This window comes from Rousettus aegyptiacus, unplaced genomic scaffold (assembly GCF_014176215.1).
Source record: "Rousettus aegyptiacus isolate mRouAeg1 unplaced genomic scaffold, mRouAeg1.p scaffold_m13_p_5, whole genome shotgun sequence".
NCBI classification, from domain to species: domain Eukaryota; kingdom Metazoa; phylum Chordata; class Mammalia; order Chiroptera; family Pteropodidae; genus Rousettus; species Rousettus aegyptiacus.
The window spans coordinates 33,722,847-33,733,228 of NW_023416308.1; positions in this window are offsets into that span (position 1 = coordinate 33,722,847).

A 10,382-nucleotide genomic window follows, 5' to 3' on the forward strand; every position below is an offset into this window, starting at 1 on the left:
CATGGTCATGATTCCATATTTTATTTTGTCCATAGCATTTATTTCTATTTAAACCTATTTTGTTCACTTGGATCTTTACTTTTCTCTCATTGCATATTAGAATGAGAGTGGGACCTTATCTGTCTCGTTCACCATTATACCCCCAGGAGCTCTTCATTAATACTGAATGATTAATTGACTCGATTCTAATCTCAGCTTGGTTGGTCACAGTCTGTGAAACTTTGGGCAAGATACATCATCTCTAAAATGGGGATAAGGCTATCTCCTATGAAGGTTTGGAGTGCCTAACACAATGTTCCCATGGTTATTAACTTTATACACCTCCGTGACAGAAATCTTAAAATTGTTGTTGTCACCTAGCCTAGGATCCACATTTTATAGTTGAGGCAGCTGAGGTTCAGAGAGATAAAATTACTTGTCTAAGGAGACCCAGTCACCTGCTTTGCTCATCTCATAAGCTCATTTCCCTTTATCCTTTACATGAAAATCTGGCTCTACCTAATTAAATTAGCTTAACTTCTACTCAGAAGCTGTTATTTCAGTATGCATAGCTTTACGTAAGCCATTTCTCCCACAGAAGATGCCCTCTCAACCTTATCTCTGCCTACCTATGTAACTCACATCTCTTCTAGGAAGTTATTTAATTGAATTCACACAGCTTTGACTGCTCCTTTTTTAATCTCTTCCTTCAGCGTACATGTAATCCATTTCTAGCACAGGAATATTCCACTTTAACTTGCTTGTTCTTTGCTAATTAAATGTTAAACCTTTTTCTTCAGACTGTACTATAGCCACCTTTGACTGGAAACTCATTAAAACCAGGACTTACTTATTTTTATTATCAGTCTCTATGACAGTCCCCAGAGCAGGTGGGTGCAGGAGGTTCCAGGTAGAAGATGAACAGCCCAAAACAATGATGCACTGAGGCTAGAAGGAGGCAGCCACAAGAATTCATTTTGGAAACTTAGAGTTCGCTTCTATCAGATCCTGACTATTCACCAACATTAGCACCAAGGATGGCTTCTGCCAGCCTGTAAAATCAAGCATCCTGGAGTATCTCCCCAAATGAGAGAAAAGAATTAAGGAGAAAGGAAAGTGGCGTAGGAAAGTAGGAATAAGCTCTACGGTCTCAGCAAGGTTTCAATAAGGGAAGTAGCTGAAAGAAATTTCCCAGTTCCTCAGATCAGATATTATTAAATCATTGGTTTACTATGTGAAGATTTAGATAAAGTTCTACACAGAAAAAAATTTTAAGAACTTACCATGTTTTGTGTGTGCTTTATGTCTCCACTATTCTTTGTCAAAGATCTCTAAAAACCTCAGATGTTCTTTATCTGTTCTTCATGGACACTGTGCCACAGAGATGGGCAAAGCAGATGACAGCTAGAATGGTACAAGCTTTGGGAAGCTTCTCGGAAGGCTCAAGAAGTGATCTGCACCATCCACTGGCTTCCACGAGTGCTAGTCCCCTTGGCCAGTCCTCTGCCAGATGTGGAGAGAGCTGAAGCAGCTGGAGATTCATCTAAGGCCCCTTGAATTACAGCTCTGGGCCTGGGTCCATTCTTCTTTGCTCAGAGAAACTCTATTTTTTCCTTCTCAGCCACCCACTCTGTTTTTTTTCCTCTGAGGCTAAGTATCTAATAGAAGTCTTTCCAGTACTTAAGTCCTATATTTTTTCTCTTAGAGCTAGGAAGTGGAACTAGAACAAAGGGTCCTGGACTTGGGGAAACTCACCAAATAGTTCCAGGCTGCCTCCTTCTTGCACTCTGAATCCCTCCTATGCAGTCTTCAATAACAGCTACCACCCTCATATCTCAGGTCCCCCAATGTAGAGTCCCAGCTCTCTCTGATGTTGGGTTATTTACGGTGCTAGTTAAATGACCCAGTCTCCTGGAATTTTGATCTCCTGATTTATAAAAGAGGAAGAATATTCATACAATCATTAGTAAAGACACACTGAGCCTGCAGAGTGAGTAGCATTATTTGGGACTCTTCTAATTAAAAATCATGATACAGTTCTCACTTTGGGAGTTTGCAATTTTTTTTTTTTTTTGATTCATTCTGCCAACAGATACTGAGGTGAGCTGCAGGATCTCACCATCTTCACATAAGTAAAATTAAGGGGTAGGCACCGGGGTCCTCCATTCTCATCTGGTCCTAACACGCCCCTCTGCTCTCCATTTCTACATTCCCTGTCTTGCATCACCACCATCGTATTTTCAGTCATTCTCTCTAATTCTTCTAACGTACCCTCACTCATCTTTTTCAAAATTTGCTGCTGTCAGCATCTTCATTTACACTAGGATAAAATAGCTGATAACAGCTTTACAATACTTCCCATTCACACAGATTTTAAAAGCATCAAAGCCTTTTTCAAAACAAAGTTCTGACAGTGAATTTCAGACAGTGGTCAGAAAGGCAGTTCTTTAAGAGAAGAGGAGGGAGGAAGGGGCAGCCAAAAGACCTTTCAAGGGAGGGTCACCATTGAGGTTGTAGATCGTGTACCACCCAACACTAGGAAGCCCAATTCTCAAAAAACAAAAAACAAAAAAACAAGAAACAAACCACCTGCACAACAACTGATTTCATCTATCCACCCTGTTGTTATCCATCAGGTTTCTCACTGAGCCCAAGTTGGAAGGGTTCTTACCGAATCTCCCAAGATGGAAAGTTCCTGCTCTCATTTTTTTCTCTGGCATCTTATTTAGAGATGCTTTGTGGAATTGCTACCTATACTGTCCTTACTTCTTACTGATACACATTGACTCACTCCAGGCTTTGTGCCTCTCCATTTCACTCTGGAAGTGGAGACGTGAGTGGGCAATTGAAATGAGCTTCACAGATAGTCGAGGGGAGACCAGAGAGCCCAGAGTGGCAGAGAAAATCTTCAACTGAGCATCCACAATCCAATATGCACGAAGTTTATAGGTGTGTCTTCTCTAATCCTCAAGAACATGAGAAATTAAAGAGCAGAAAACTCTGATATTTAACTAAAGAAGAATATAACACTAGCCCTTGATCCAGGCCAGTGGCAGGAGAAAAGCTGCTTGTGGCTGTCTTGGCTCAGGCCTACCTTCCCGCTGAGTGTGGTTTTCAGAGCAGAGCACACTCTTCTTCCATCTTGGGTTCCCCAAAGCTCTGCGGAGAGACCAGATGTTATTTCCTTTAAAAAGCCTATCCATACTTTGCCTGCCCTCACTTCCTCCTCCCTGCACCTCTGTGCAACCTCCCTTGTCACTGTTGAGAGCCAAGAGGTGATGGGATATAGTAATGTCACTTCTAAGCCAACCTAGCAAGAGCAACCCAGCAAATTTTCCAATACTTTTAAGCTGCGGCTGGTGAGACTCTGAACATCAGGTTACTCCGAGTAAAAATTTCTCCTTCCTACCCTTTTTCTCTCCAAACTAAGTATGAATCTCCTTCATGTCAGGACATCCCACCCTGACGTTTCGAACAAGCCCACAGGCCAACTGGAAGACACTTATAGACCACAGAGCCCAAACGGATGAAAATCTCTGCATTTTGTAAAGAAAAAACAAAGGTGCTTACTGCTTCTGGAAAGGTCCCAGATGTGAGGTAGAGGAGAGAGCAAGAATGATGATTGGACAGGTAGATTTTACCTGTGCTCCTGGAAGTGTAAAAAGAAAGAAAAGTGGAAGAATGGGGTAAGCTGAAAAGGTAAGTAGAAATTTAAAAGGAAACAGAGAATCCCTAATTTTACATATATTCACAGAACAGAATGCACTCTCACTCATAACTTCAATGGCCTCATCTGCATCTGGCTCTCAAATCTACATTCCTAATTCCCATCACTGCCTAGACTTCACTAATATGTATCCAGCTCCACCTAGTTATCCCAGAGGGTCCTTAACAGATCTAAAAACCAAACTCCCTCCTACATTCATCCCCAAAACAACATACATGTACACATACACATTCTCCCTCCTGTTTTCCTCAACTCAGCCAATGGCATCTCTATCCGCCTCATCGCTCAACTAGGCAGCCTCATCTCCTTCTTCCCTTGGCCCCCTGCACCCATCATCAGTCCCAACTCATTAACCCAAAGAGGCTGCAGTATATTCCTCGCCATCTCCACCTTTACTTCCTTAGCTCAGGTCATCCCACCTCTGGAAAATTTGTTCTACAAGTCTTTATTACTCCTATCTCTTCCTTAATGCAATCCTTATTCTGCATAATTCTTAGAGTTGTCTTTGTAAAAGAAAATGCAGTCATGTCACTTCCCTGCTTAACAGTCTTTAATGAGTCTACATCACCCTTTGGAACTCTTATTCATTCATTAAAACCCAATAAAAATAGTACTCAAATGGAATCTCTTTCAATCTGATCTTTGCCCATCAAAACACAGCTATCACTACCTTCTGTGGGCTATCATAACTTATTAATCAATGCTCTAAACAAATGTTTTCTAAATTCTTACTCCGTGTGTCAGGCTTTCTGCATATAGCTTTATTATTGTACTTGCAACTTTGTATTGTAATTATTTGGCTAACTTGCTCTCCCACCAGACCATCTTGATAAAATAGACGATCAGAACACACAGCAACTACCTTTTGCACTTCTTTTCCTGTGATGCCTAGGACCATTTGTGGCACACATTATCAGAGGTCTATGAAATTATTTACTAAAAGTGAAAATACAGGAAATAGGGAGCTGAGAAAGAAAAAGAGGAAAGAAGAAAATTCAGAAAGAGGAGAAGAGAGAAGAATGAGTCATGAGCTACAGAGATGAGGGCACAAGAAAAGTAAGAGTTAGGAGAAGTGGAAAGGTATACCTCTTCTCCCATCACCACTACCAGTGTGTGTGGGGGGGGGGGTGGCGGGGGGAGGGAAGGAGATGGGTTTGAGTGGGTACATACATACACACAAGGCAAGATATGGAAAAAGCCTTCAACGTTGAAAGCACCAGGCCATCTCCATCCCTATGCCCTTCCCCTTCCTCTCCTACAGCACAGCTGCTCTAAATCCCTCTCTCTCCTCAGGCCTTTCCTGTTTCTCCATTGCCTTTTGAGACATGCAGAAGATACCTCTACATTCTCTGGTAGTTTCACGCGGGTGAACCACACCTTTGTAAGTCACTAAATATGGCTAAATTCTAAGTACCTTTGAATTCTTCCATAACAAGTTTCTTTTACTGAAGAAAAACCAAATCCACCAAAGGAAGAGTTCTGGATAAAGACAACGTGGTCAGCTGGGGGACTATGGTTGCTGAAATAGAGTAGCGTGTCCCACTGCACTCCATGGACCTGGACTCTGCTGCCAGCCCCACCTTCAGGCAGCGCTGGGACTTGGGTCACATCACACAAACCCTGGAAGCTCAGGTTCTGCTTTGCAGAGTGGAGTTAGATGTAATGTGGAGAGAACACAGGACTGAGAACCCACATTCTAGCCCTGACTCTCCTGTCAACCAGACATGTGACTCTGGGAAATGATATTCTCATAGGTCTCAACCTGCCATCTATAAAGTGAGAGGTTAGAAAAATGATTCTCCCATCCACCTCTAATGCATATGTCCCTCTTTAAAATTCTCTAATCCCACTGAGTCTGATGAGACTTCACATGAAGCAGAGTACAAAAAAGAATGTTCCGAAAGGAAATAACTCCTATAGTCCCTGGAAATGGGATTGGCGAACAGCTGCACAATTTGCACTAGGCCTAGATGTCTAAAAGAAAAAATAAATAAAACAGGATTTTAAAATCTAGAGTCAATAGAATGTGCATTTACTCCATTACTGTAGTATACTTGAAAAACAGAATGGATGGGGCTGTAAAGTTCTCATAATCTCACCTCTCACCTAGTTCAATACTCCTGCCACTTGTCTAATACTTATGAGCCCTGACATGTGTCCCTGGCCCCCAGATTTCTCCTTTGATGACCTTAAAAGAGCACCTCATCTACTCTGAGATATCACCCTCCATCCTGAAATCTCGGCTCCTTTTGTTTGGCTCCCTTTTCTTCTCTCTAAAATGGGGATAAATGAGTGCAGCTTTTCAACTTAGTACAATAAAACATGTATTTAAGTGTGTCTCTGTGTGTGTTATCAGAAGTGGTTAGCCACTGTTTAAAGAAATTTCAGACCCTCTTGAATCAGCTGTAAAAGGTAAATGTGGTGTGACTCCCATCTAGTGGTTAGAATTAATAATAAAGATTTAAGGGAAATGTTTGCATTAAATAACTGCCTACCTGTACAGAAACAAAACCATCCTCTTGATTAAGGTGGTCCCAGACCCCGAGAGACAGCTCAGCTTAGCCAGATCTCCAAGAATGCCTGATGATTTTTGTTAAGAAACACTGGTCTGATGAAGACCAGAAATCGAGGTGAAGAAAGGACGGTAGGAAGAAGAGAAGCACAAGTTATGTTAAGCATGACAGCCATACAACATCTCCAACCTTTTCCAGTTACTGGTTGTAAGAAGTCTAATGAATGCCCAGCTTTTTAATTTGTATGATTTTGAAGAACTGCTTGTCAGATTTGCATGACATGAGAGATTTTAATTTTTGAAAAAGTTGCTCTGAAATTGTGAAAGGGTGCCATCAGTGCCACCTGCTGGCTGTAAAGTGGTAAAGCAAACATGACCTAAGTCTCTGTTATCATCATGGCCATTGTTATTGCATGTAAGACTCAAAATGTGCAAGTAACACTTAGCTGCTAGTTACATTAGTGATCACAGCTTGTAATCACAGACGCATTTCACATGGAATCTCGGGAAACCTTATATTTTGTGTGTTCCACAATGAACTCAGTTAGTTGCTGAAAATACCAGTAGCAAGAACAAAAATTTTGGTTTTGCTTCTCGGTATATTAAAACCAATTAAAGTCTGGTCAGTGAGCAAGTCAATGTCAGTATTGCATTACCGTTTGTATAGATCTGGTTCTCAGTGATCTAGATAACAGGATTGGGAGCATGCCACACATTGAGAGTGTCTAAACAGCAGAACGGCCAGATGAAGGTAGGAAAATCATCAGAGCAATGCTTTACAGGAGTTAGGAAATTGAACTTACAGTAGCCTCAAGAATATTAATTAATATCAATTATTTAATGGCTTTCTATAGACTGGATAAAGTTTCAAAATATAGAGTATTTAGAATTAAGAAAGAATTAAACAGATGAAAATGAATAGCAATGCTTGTATACATATGTACGAGTGGTATTCACAAAAATGTGCCTGCCAAAGGGACAGCAAAAAAGTGATGTCAAAAGTCAAACATGGCCTGCCTGTGATGAGTGCTCAGTAGCAGGATGGCTAAGGACCTGGAAATTCTGTCATAGATGATGCAGGCTCGTGGCAATTACGCAATAGCCCAAGTTATAGAAAATGAGTACAAATTGTGGCAAAGGGTATTCTTTTGCTTAGAAAAGAAGAACCCTGTTTATATTTAAGTGCTATAATGGGCTTTTGAGAAAAGCTGTTTGTTCCCTTCTTTGAGATCTTTAAAGATGAAATCCTAGAATCCCTTCCAGCAATGTAATACCGCGATTTAATCCCTGCTTCTAAACAAAGGAACATCAGGAGTCATTGCCAGAAAAATATTGTATTTAATCGGTAGCTTATGAATGTGACCTTGGTTAAGAACACTGTTTCCAACACTTATTAACTGAGAGATCCCAAGTAAGTTACATAACCCTTTTAAACCTCTTTACCTGTAGAATGCCTTTTTCAGAGGATTGTCATGATGATAAAGTGAAATAATGTTTGTGAGCTGTTCAGCACAGTGTCTTGCCCACAGCAAGCACTGAAAAAATAGAAACTATTATTACTAAAGATTAGATGAAAATTAATTAAAATGAGACTTTAGAACAATGCCTGGCCCAGAGTAAGCACTCAATTTTAACAAGAAAGTATGAATTACAAACGAATGTAAAAGCAATACAGTTTTTTTATCTTCAGGCAGGAGGTACCATGGTATTTTAAGAAAAAAATTGCCACTAATTATGTGTCTTTGGGCAAGTCACTAGAACCTCTGCATTTCTGTTTCTTCTCTGTAAAATGCAAGTGGAAGTAGATTACACAATTGCTAATGTCTCTTCAAATAGGAAGGAGATTCTAGAAAATACCAGAGAGTAGTAGACATTATAAATTTATGGTATACACTCTATAAAACTCTACTTATAAAGTAAGAAATAGCAGTTACTAAGAGTATAAGTTAATTAAAAACTCAAAATTTACCATAGACCTCTACTATAAGGTACCAGAAACATAATTTCCTTTCATTATTTAAGGCTAATTAAATATGAAAAATTACTAAATACAGAATTAAAGATAAACATATATATTTTAATTCAATTTTCTATATAATTTCTCCCTCATATTCAAAGCAAGAAATTATTTTAAGCTTCTCACTCCATAAAAATCACCAACACTGGGTATGAATAACCCATATTCCAAACCTGAGGACTCCAAATTAATGCAGCTTTACTGTAATTCAGGAGTCAGCAAGCTTTCTGCAAAGGGCTAGATAGTAAATATATTTCAGGCTGACTTAACCCTTTTCTTCTTTCCTTCTAGCACAAGAATAACCAATGCGTAACTGAATAGCTGTGCCTGCATTCCAATAAAATTTTACTGTATTTATGGACACCAAAATTTGAATTTCATACCATTTTCAAGCATCATGAGATTTTATAGTATTTTCAATTTTTTCACTCAATTAGAAAATTTAAAAATTATTCTCAGCCTGTGGACTATACAAAAACAGGCAGCATGCAGGCTTTAGCCCATGAGTGATAGTTTGCCAACCCCTGCTGTAATTATGTATTTTGGGAAAGAACGTGATAATGCAGGAAATCTGGAATTGGCAGATACCACTCTGGGATTTGCAGTGCTCGTCTGGTTGATGTTCATTTTGTTGTATTCTTTTCATCTGCCGGTCTCTTAAGGGCTTTCACCACAAACCAGTTTCTCAGTCCCAGCGGCAAGGACACGGGTTTAAGCATAGTTAAGGCAAGCCTGACACCTTGAGGTCACACTGCAAGTGGCAGGCAATACACTGACTAGGAAGTATGAAACCAGATGGGTTGGAGAGAGGGAGGCGGCAGCCATGCAGGCTCACCCCACAAGTGAGCCAGCCAGCAGTTGTCGTCGTCGTCGTTGTCATCGTCGTCGTCGTTGTCATCGTCGTCGTTGTTGTTGTTGTTGGAATGGGGCTAGATAAAGTCCTTCTCTCTTCACAGAAACTTCCAAAGAGCTGCTTTCAGGGGCATTTCATTATATTTAAAAAAAAAAAAAAAAAAAAACAACTTCAGCGACCAGAGGCCTCCAAAGACATTCAAGACTTATTCTGGTTTGCTTAAGTGTCCCACTTGCAGCCATTAATTAATACCAATTCAGGAAGAAAGGAAGGGGAACCCGACACAACTGCTCCATCCACGTCTCTCAGATGCTTGCAAAGGAGAAAGAAGGAAAACCTACAGAACATAATTGCTGTTGAAAATCATGAGTTTTACTCTGGGAAATGGAAATCAGGGGCTTTAAGAAGCAAAGACCAATGATCAGACCCAAAGCAAAATGAGATTACACTTTGCCTTTTCAGGGCACTCTCCCAGGGCTGTCATACCATTGTGCTGGGATGATGTATTCTGCTCATTTGTGGAAAAGGATTGAAGAGGCCATCTTTTCCATTCCCCTGCCTCCACAAGTATTTTCCCCAAACATCTGAAATTCCAATTATTCTTATCTTGTAAATTGTACAGGAAAGACGATTCTACAGCATGCTAGGTCAGGAGGTTCATCCATTCTTATGTCTAATTTAAAGCCATCCTTCCATGTTTCTGAGAAAGCAGAGAAAGGGGACACTTGGAGGAAATCTGACAGAGCGTCCCCAGTATTCTGTAGTTGCAAAAGTACTTTTGTAGCTATGAGAGACTCCTCTTTGCAGGTAACAAGTCCTGAGAGTCACACATATGTGCTGAACCCCCACAGCTGCTGAAAAGAATTTGATGGGCTAAAAACTAAAAAGGACAGTCTCAACTGTCAGTGCTCCCAACACAGGCAAGGAACTGGGATATTGGGGGTGGTGGGTGCTGGCCAAGTAGGAAAAGGTCTTGATCCCCCTGAATCATCCATATTGACAATTCTGAGCAAGGGCAAAGATGGGCAACTCAAGAGCCTATACTTAGCAGGATCCTGAATCCAATTCAGACCTTTGTCATTCAGACAGAGGTTCCATGAAGTGCTGTGTTTTGTGGTCTTGAGAGACAACTGTAAACTGTACCATCACTCTCTTTGAAGTGGCAGTGTGGGACAGAATGAATCAACTCTCATATACATTTGTACCCACAGCTGCGGGAAACTGCAGTAAAAGAGGGCTTGCCACTTTTCATGAAGTCCCTGTGGTGGCAACTGAGCAGTGTTCCAGGCGAGTT